Source organism: Colobus angolensis, unplaced genomic scaffold (assembly GCF_000951035.1).
Source record: "Colobus angolensis palliatus isolate OR3802 unplaced genomic scaffold, Cang.pa_1.0 Scaffold23, whole genome shotgun sequence".
NCBI classification, from domain to species: Eukaryota; Metazoa; Chordata; class Mammalia; order Primates; family Cercopithecidae; genus Colobus; species Colobus angolensis.
The window spans coordinates 7,309,906-7,320,133 of record NW_012115488.1 but is presented as its reverse complement, the minus strand read 5'-3'; the positions used below and the strand labels follow the sequence as shown (position 1 = coordinate 7,320,133).

The following is a 10,228-nucleotide window of genomic DNA, read 5'->3' as shown; positions in this document are numbered from 1 at the left end:
AGAGAAGAAAAGGATGTTTAAAAAACGCAAAAGAAGTTTCCAAAGAAATGTGTGCTTTGCATCCTACAATAGGAAAATGTAGCCATTGCCTTCCTTCAGACGAGACATTTCTAATTTGTTCCGTCTGTCAGGAGGGGACTATGAGAGGTTTGGGTGCAAATTCATTATCTCTGGCAACGCAGAACGTAGTGTGGGGACTGAAAAAGACCGTGGCAATGGATGAACAATAGGGCTTCAGTTCATCAGTAACAAAAGCAGTGGGGAAATTGGTTGAGTTTCAGAGCACGTCCTCCTCGGCAGAGGGGGCTGGACTAGACCTTGGACAGCCCCCCCAAAAACTTGCCAAGCCTCGCACACACCACTTCACTCTCCACTCCGAGGCTCAGGGAGCAAGTGCCTGACATGGGGGGGAAAAGTTGGCTTTTTTTTTTTTTCCTCCTTGGTCTTTTGCTCCCTTCTCCCTCTCCCCAGAAGGGAAGACCCATTTAAACTATTTTAGACGCAATCAACCAAGAATCACCATGTGGAATTGAGCGGCAGTTTTAAATGTGCTGAGCAGAGGAGAGGAATGATGAGAAAAACACATTTTTTTTTTTTTTTTTTTTGGAGACGCCGAAAGGAGCCTGTTTGTGTGCTGCGGCCGTGCTGTGACTCTGGATCTTGTCTTTCAGCAGGCGCCTCGGTTCCTGCCCAGCTGGATTTGGGGGGCAGCATTGCCTGGCGCAGGGAGATCAAGTGAGTATCGTGGCGGCCCTCAGGCTGCAGCTTGCCGGCGGCGTGAGGCCAGCAGTGCCCGCCGCGGCCCCGCTCCCGCACTCCTCACCTCGCCCGCTAGCCGGTGCCCGCAGAGCCCCGCTGCGGGCCGCTCCGAGGGCCAGTCCGGGGCTTTGCTTCAGCTAATTGATTGTGTGCCTCGGATGTTAAACCTGTTGATCTCGTGAGTTTTCTGAGCCAGTACTGTTAATTATCCAGCAGCTTGACCCCCAATCGCAGAGAGATGCCAGGAAATCTTCGCGTTGGAAAAGGGAATTTTTGTATGTAATTTTGTGATGGTGGTGGTGGTGGTGGGGGTTTCCCTTTTAAACCTAGAGCAAAATGCACTTGTATTTTGCACTTCTGGATTCGAATTCGCATTTTGAATAATTCGCCTCCCTTTAACCGCCCCCAAAGTTGCAATTACCTGACAAGGAAACGAGGGTCTGATTAGATTTTGGTGGAAAACTTAGTACAGTAGCTAACTAGATCTGGTGGCTTTCCACTTCCCTTTTCTCTTTGCCTTTTGAATTTTGGGAGGTAAGAGGCCGCTTTACAGGGTTATCCCAAGTTCAGATTCATCAAGATGCAACCATCGTGGTTAGTTATTGGTACTTGGAGCGGTTCAGCTTAAGACGCTTCTGGTATCCAAACGGAGCTGGGTCTTTGCGGTTTGCTTAGAGTCTAGACCCGGCTGTGGAAGGCAAGAACTCCTTTCTGTGGCCTGGAATTATCTACAGGAACCCAGGGTGATGGGAACTCGGGCAATGTATTTGCATTAGTGTCTGCGGCGTTTTATCTTGCAAATGTACCCGCGGTGCTTGAATGGGGGACTGTCTTGAGAGGTCAGGAGAGCAGTGGAATTGATCAGAAGTTAGACCGGAGGCTCTGTCAAGTCACGGCCACGGCCGGGGGCCCCTTTGGAGCTGTGGCTGCCTTGGGCCCAGAACCGCAGAGTCGGATTCCGTTTCCTCCCTTTCTTGGTGTCCACCTCTGCCCACCACCCTCCTTTCTCCACCTTGGCACCGGTAATTAGGGCGCTGTCTCAGGAAGCGAGCTCCCACAGTCAGCGTAATTAAACCAGGGCAATACTTTCATTTTGCAAAACCAATAGCCCCACCCCTCCAGTCCAAAATAACAATAAGCATAAAAAAATCATAAAAGAAAAGCAACCTATTTGGGGGAGTATTGAATTCCTGAATCTTGGATCGAGAGGGAATGGGGGAAGGGAATTTTTCAAAAATCCACCACTTTACAGCAATCAGGTTTTACATTATTCATTGATTTACTGGAGGAAAGAGCCAATCAGGAGCCACAGATATGAATGCACATCTCACCGTGCTGTGGCCTTACAGTAAACTATTTGCATCTTTCTAATGGAGTAGATATTTATCCAGGGATTCCCATTGTTCGAAAGGCCTGGAAATTCAGTTCCTTAAACATTTAGAAAATAAGGCTGTTCCAGACTTAAAATCCTTACATGGAAAGACTCTCTTCTTTTGTATGGCAGGTTACAAGGTTCAAGTCCCTAATGTTTTTTTAAGAGTCCCTCTTCCTTCCAAGATAAAAACAAAAGAAAAGAAGAAAGAAAAATTAATTTCTCAAACCCCTCCAGATTCTGCATATTTTGCATTCACATTATCATGCATGTCTCCATTTAAATGCAAATTAGCATATTTAACCCTGTGGGTGCTGAGACCCAGGATACATTGTACTGGGGTTTTATGGAATCTCTTGGCATTTTAAGGAATCATGGTAATAGCAGTATTTTAAATGAAGCAATAGCTACATGACTTTATTCATATATATAAAAACTGTGATCATTTGTTTTCTGGACTATTTTTCAGATGAGACTGCAAAGAAGCATAAATGAATAGACAATCCAACCAACCAAAGGTAATTTTGAAATTTACATTTGATAGAATCCAAGTGATGTACAAAATAGAGTATTATTTACTGGGTGGCAGGTCTGCAGTGGGTTTCATATCTCCTAATTCATGCTCTAAGTTTCTGTATGTGCAGCCTTCTCCTCTGCAGGGAGCCTTTGTATATTATGTATCAAGCATAATACAAATATAACCTGTAACTGCCCATAAAAAAGAAATTTGAGATACAGAGTAAAAAATAGAATACTTTTGTTAGAAAGTAAGCCGGTCAGGTACCTTACCTGAACTATACAAATCACTGTAAATTAAATGGCTTTTATGTAGAAAATGGTAGTCTTGACTGTACTAGTGGACTGTGGTTTACATGCATTTGAATCATACAAACCAAATATTAAAAGGGGATCTCAGTGATAGGCCAATTCTTCATGTACTTTGCAGTAATCTGAATAGGATTCAGAGGTGTTCCAAATATTGGTGACAAACCTAATGCATTTGAATTTATGAAATAGCATAATTCTGATCCAAATAATGTGGAACACCTAACTTTTCACTTTTAACTTAAACAGAGATTGTTTACTCCCAAGTAAACCAGAATGTTTCAATTCATGTTTCAGCCATCTGGAGACCTAGAAAAATATTAGAAAACAAGCGTGACAATCACGTCCTAATCTACTGGCCATTAATGGGAATTTATTAGTGAATGAGCAGGCAAACCATTTAAATTCAGTAGATCCTTCAGTATGCAGATTTCAAAATGGTGTTCTGCTCAGCTTAATAGCTTTTTGAAGCAAAAATATCTGATATAACATGTAGGTGTTAATAGTTGCTCTTAGTATGTGACAGACATTGCTAGGAATCTTTAAGGCTACACAATTGTTTCAACTTGTGTCACATCCTGTATAATAATACAGTCTTTGAAATATGTATGGTAAACTATCATATAAACTTTGGCAATATTCAAAATAATCAGATGCTCTGTGTTAAACCTTCCTGTGTAGTTTTTATTTCTGCATATCCTGAGAGACAGTGGAGAGTAAAATATTTAATTGGCTATCTGGCTAATGAACAGACTGCCTATAATCCTAATGGTTCATTTTACTTATTGGGGTTCCCATGATGAGTCTATGTCATATGTGCCAGGCATGGGGACCAGGCCTGGAGTCCAATTGATATGACTATGTGGCATTGCCCTAGAATATGCTATTTTAAGACAGTATCTTCTATAGCTTTTAATTGTAGAAGCATATCAAATGTTCAATGTCTTGGCTTTCATGATGGGTACTTTGGTTTTAAAAATGCATTTAGTTGCTAAGTGTGGAAATATAGCCCTGTTACTTTGCAAATTCACACAGATATGGGGGTGATAAACGTACACAGACAAATGCATGACATCTCTTTGCTTCCACCAACCCCCACCCAGGTATATATAAAGCAAAAGGATATTCTAAAAATATCTGTCATCTGACCACATGCTTGCTTTAAGTAATACATGCCAAATCACTAATGATTCTGCATCTGTGTCTTGGAAAGCAAGGCCACAATACTCTCACTCTTCCAAGGCGGCAAAGCTCATTACTGTTTGACATAATGTCTAAAGTGAAATGTGCCTCAGTGATATATTACATTTTTATTTAGTAGTTTATGTTGTGACCAGATAGTTCAAGAAGGAACAGTAACTTCATGGAGGTGTGTTTCTCTGAATTAGTTTTTGGTTTGCTTGTGCATTTTATGTATAACCCAATGCAGCCATTTCTGATTGTACCTCTTGTACCATAATTTGATAAGAAAAATAGATGAACAATTTCAAGAGCTTAGTCTTTTCTAAATAATCAGTACTGGAATGTTTACCAAAAAAGTAAATAAACAAAAAATCTTGGGAAACGCTGGCATCTATGTTACTAAGTCGTATCTTTAATTGGTGTAATATTGTAGTTTAAACTCTTAATTATAGGCTTTTCCTCACTATTCTGATTTTCTTGCTAGTCTTTTTTTATAGGGTTTATATATATATGTGCTCTGTATGTAATTCAGTAAGCGTGTTCACATTCGTGTCTTAAATGAATAAGTCACTGAATTAATGAAAGAGTGTATGTTAATTCCAAAAGTGTTTTAGTTGTTGGGGAAAATAATCTATAGAAATGAGAGTATTCTGATAAACTAGTCATATGTGCAATGAATATTAAGATTACTCTAATAGCATATATTTTAAAGAATAGCAATATGACTAAACATAACTTGAAATTTTGAAAAGCAGTTCATAAGGTTCACCCTTGGTAAATATGAATCTTATGTAGGTTACCTTAGATGTTCTGTTGAGGGACATTTGAATATTACAACTACGCGTATTATCGATGTGTTAGACATAGATTACTCATTACTAAGGAGAGAGAAGAAGAAAAGGACTCTTTGAAGTGATCATATTCACACTTTGAAAAGTTCTAAGAAAAGGAATGAGGCTAATTAATTAATACAACAGCATTCCTCTCTAGATAGAAGAAAGGTGGGGGTGGAGAAGTGGAAGGCAGGGCAGAGTTATGCTCTTAACATCCAGGTGTTCTATATGTATTCTTCACGAGGTAACAATGCTTCTTTCATACTTTCAGAAGCAAGACTATTACATTTTCCTTTCATATGAAAATTGATGTTTAAAACAATAGACAAAGGCTCAGGATTTTCATTACAGCAGAGTTGTGTACAGAATTAGAAACTAATGCTGCAATGTTTATCTGTGCTGCATTCTAACACACACACCCTACATATGCAGTCATTTTTTAAAAACCAGGATGAAGTCCGCTTGCTTAAGAGCATTCAGTTTGAACTTACAGAACAAAATACGCTGCCCTATTGCCATGGTACATAGATACAAAACATGACTGAGCTGTGAAGCCATTAAAAACACACCACCAGAGCAAATTGTCAATGTAATCACACATCGACTCACTGCGTAATACAGATCTGATTTCCAGACCCAGAAAACGAGGCCCTGCTTTAAGCAATAGCAAAGTGCCTTCCATCTGTCTGCCTATGCAAACTGCCAGAAGAAAAATGCAGGCAAAGACGTTCCCCAGATCTGAAATGCTTTTATCTGTCCTTAGAGAGAGATTTCTTCCAGTCTTTGGATATTAGAACGATCTACACTAGCACGGAGGAGGTAAAAGGCCGCGGGTTGCTTTTCCAGGAGCAGTCGGTAGTGCTAGCGGAAGAGATGTTGATTGAGAAAATAGGGATTGTTGCAATGCTGCCGCTACTGCTGCTGTCGCCGCCGCTGCTCAGGCAGCAGGCGTGGGGCAGTTGGCTGATCACTGATGCATATCAATAACCATGTACTTGAGATTTCTTATGACATCATCATTACCTTGGTCTCCCGCGGTCTCGAACCTTTGACCTTGCCGGGCTGGTCCACAATTTGGCAGTGAAAGCCCCTCCAATGATGGCCCTTTTCTCCTTCTTTCAGACCGGGGGCAGCAGCAAGCAGGCCAGCAAGACGGCATCTTCTCCTTCCCAGCCTAGAAGCCCTGTGAAATCGAGGATCTTCCCCCTAAAACACATACACACAAGATATGTGCAATCAAGCTGCCACCGCTTGGTAAAAAGCTCATGGTGCCTAACCAAAAAGGATCAGGAGCAGATCCTTGAATCAGCTGTCACTTCTATAGAATGGGATGGTTTTTTTTTCCTTCCTCCTTAACCTGCGCTGGAAATTGCCGTTGGCTTTATACATCTCTATAGAGAGAGGCTAAAGAGTCTTGCGTGAGAAAGAAGCAATTTACAATGCAAATAGAGGCCTGTGAAGGGACGGATGCTGCTGCTCACTCGTAACAGCTTGCTGCACCTTAATAGCTGGTTTTATTTTCTGATATTAATAGATGAATTGTTGGCCAACGCTGCCGGAGATTACTTGCTGAAAGGAAAAAAAAAAAAGTTCGGAATAAACTCTGAAGGCAACAGATCTCGTTTGGATGTTTTAGCCGCGCACACACACACAAACAGAAACCAGGTCATATTTACATAAAAGGAGGAATCTTAAGCGCGGCAAGTATCCTGGACGACTACTCTTCCGTACTGCCAGAAAGGATCGGGACCTGGAGTCTGGCAAGAGGAAGACAGAGGCCTGTGTGGGAAGCGAGTTGTTATCTTTGGTTATCTAGCTGTATGAGTGTATTGGTCTTCATAAAGCTAGATAACCGAAAGTAAAAACTCCTTCAAGATCGCCGGGGAGCGTGTGAGAGTGAAAGACTACAACCGAGAGACAGTAAAAACCAGAAAGGTCAGGAATACTTATTGAATCTAACTTTGTTTTTGTTTTGTTTTTTCCCTTATGATTAAAGGTGGGATGAGAGGAAATTAAGTGACACACATATGCTAAAATATCAAGGTGCCAGATATATCTTGAGAGGGGTTGTTGCAGCTGCAAAGAAGTATATAGTGCTAATGAGTAAAGATGCATGTGCAGTTTGTTCTATTTTAAGGCGAAAGTTTATATATCAGGGATTTTTTCCTTAGAAAGCTGTTGCAGAGATGTCTGGTACCTAGTTTAAAAATGATTCCATAATATGTAGACTTGGGTAGTTCCTTCCTGAGGCCCCTCCCCCTCAAAATTTGAAGATTGTGCTTGGAAATTACTTTACATGTATTTGGGCTGTATGTCAATTTGTACGAAATTAGACTTTCAGAAAAGTTTACACCGGAAGGTTAGTAATTTATATCTATTGAGGACTTAGAGCTAGCAGGAAAAATGAAAAAAAAAAAAAAAAAAAGCAAGGGCTGATTTTTATTCTTCTATTCAAAATACAAGGACAGATGCTTCTCTCTTCCAAGAGGGTTTCCTTGAGGAAGCTACTGAAGCAGAAAGACATGATGGAGACGAGATCGCCTCCCCTCTTGTCAAAGTGTTAAAAAAATGTTCTGTCTTACTCTGCGCCTAGCATTGGAAATGAAAGTGACATTTACGCCACAACCCACGTGTGCGCCTCCTCTCTTTTTGTTTAAGGATGATCAGGTCTATCCAGGAAACAGCTCTGGCATCCCAAACTGAAATAATTAGGACGTATATAGACCTGACAAAAATGGAAAGGGGGTGGGGAATCTGAGGGTCTGTCTTGCCTAATTGATTCCGCTAAACGGAATGCAGGAGATGTGAACGGCAGGACGCTCCGATTCCCACGCTCGGGGGCAAGTGATAAAGCGGGGCCGGGCAGCCTATGACAGACAGCCCTGTTGGGGGGTGGGGGTATGAAAAAAACATCAAGTGCACACACCATACTCATCTCCATCGCTTAAGAAAGTAAAGGCATTTCCCACCCACAGCCATCTGCAGCTCTCCAAATGGCAGCACCAACTGGTCTGTAGCTGCTGCATACTGTCTGCTTCTGTTAATTTTTTAACCACTGTTTAATCTGGCCATAATTAAGTTTGGCTTTCTTCGTTGTTTGAGATTTTCAGAATTTAAGGCAACCTATTAGAAAGCAATTCCAAGAAAGTCCCATGACTACCTGCCCCTAATGTCAAAATCTCAGTCCATGAGATTATGGCCTTGTGACCACATTTTTACTTTTGTTTTGGGTGGGCTGTATTTTAAAATACATATCTCTATATAAACAGTCATTATAATTTCATGAGGCTTTTTACCTCTTAGCATGATACATCTAGGAACTTGGTCTAATTGTGCTAGTAGATATACACTAGAAGTAAAACTATGAAGTCATTAACCTGTAGAAAGTTGATTATAACAATATGATAAAAAGTTTATTTTGAAATTGTCTCAGCTAGATGGGTCTAAATAGCCATTTTAATGTAATCTAAAAATAATACTATGCCTAGCAGAAACTTTGGTGCTTTGGAGGTCCCCATTGCCAACTTTTCATAAAAGTCCTTAAGTTTTCCATATGTCACCAAGCAAACATTTGTATAGGCATTTACACAGGAATGTAACCGTTGCAATTAGAAAATATCCCAAATAGCCTGTTATCTTCCATGTGGCCTGGATTACTGACAATCCCAAATATACATTTTTTTCTTTAAAAGTAGTACAATTTCCTTTGTAGCTTCAATTCCTTATATGACTTCAGACTGGAGAAGCCTGTTAAACCACTGTTAGTTTCAGTTAGAAAGTCTGAGAGACTTTATATACATAAATTCTCAATTTGGCTGCTGTACACGTGCCAAAGTTTTACTACTGTAGTGACCGTTGAGAAGACCCTTGTTTATTTACATTTGAAGCACTGTTTGTGCAAACAACCTTTCATTGTTAAGTGCCTGTATTCCTTTCATTTACTTCGTGTCCAGGGGTGCTATTTACCTAGAACCATTGTCTACTACAATTAACATTTACATTACAAAGTGTGTGGTTTTCTTTTTCAAGGAGGTTCAATTAAGGCAATAAGATGTTTGCTGGAGAAACCTATTGTTTACTGAAAGCACTCAATGGAGTCAAATTACTGAAGCTTTTGCCTACATCTTGGTCTTTTATGTAAATATGTTAAATACAACATCTAAGGAAAATAAACAATATTATAATTATGTGTTTGCCATTGTCATATCAAACTTGCTTTGTATCATACTAATGTTACATAACTTATCGATCAATAAAAATACATTTCAATGTTATTATTTTCATTTTATTTTTTGCTGTTTCACTGCTCTTGGTGCAACATGTCCCAATTTTTCTTTTTTCTATTACACATCAAACTTCTGACATTTTGTTTTATTTGTGTGTGTTGAAGAGAGGTACTGTATCTGAGCATGGGTTTGAAGGGTATTGGAAATAATCTCTACATTGACCTTATAATAAGGTGATATTTCTTTGAAATCCAAAATATTCCAAAGGCATGTATATTTAAGTCAAAAGAAGTGTAAATATCAGTTAAGTAGTTCTTTGAAAGCTAGTTTTAACATTGGCAGAAACCGGATCAAGTTTATTTAGCATACCACTGCATTGTAAAACAGTTGGAGTGAAGTTGCAGGTTGCGTGAGTATGCATGTTAACTAGTGGGAACCAAGCGCAGTCTTTGTGAAAAGGGAGCAGCAGATTGCTGTGCAAGGCCAATGTTAAAAAGGCAGCTGAATTTAACACCATCTGGAAGAAAAGATCCCTTCACGACTTTCTCACACCGTCAGACAAAACTAGTGTCTCTTGTTCCGAGCCCTTGTCTATGCAACCATACAATACTGAGTCATTATACTTTTGCTGAGAGAAAATTTGAGAACACAATATGGGTAACCAGTGAATGACCAAGTTTCATTGTGCCCGCTTAAGTCGATTGAAATCTACGTCTAGAGCTATGAATGGTAGTATTGTTTTCCTCACCAGGGCTGTACTAAATGTCAGCACAGTGTAAAGAAAAACTGTAAAGAAAAGTCTGCAAATAACTTACCAAATCTCAATTATAATATTTTCCCACACTAGAACTAATATCATTGCGAGGAGCTACATTGCAGAAAATACAAAAAGAAACAAAAAGTAATAGAGAGTTCATTTAGAAGTTATTTTATCCAGAGAAACATTTTAATTTTCTGATGGGAACTTCAATTCAGGCTTCAGGCTGGGATGAGAGGTGGAATTCATTACTGGCAAGTTCAAATTACAAAAA

General features: G+C 39.9%; 1 long non-coding RNA gene across 1 annotated transcript; it reads left to right on the top strand.

Moving 5' to 3' along the window:
* The first annotated feature begins 361 nt into the window (after window positions 1–361).
* LOC105513389 lies at window positions 362–9,245 on the top strand. Its single transcript, XR_001002016.1, has 3 exons — window positions 362–735; window positions 2,601–2,649; window positions 6,094–9,245. It is a non-coding gene; the product is annotated as an uncharacterized LOC105513389 (long non-coding RNA).
* The last annotated feature ends 983 nt before the right edge of the window (window positions 9,246–10,228 follow it).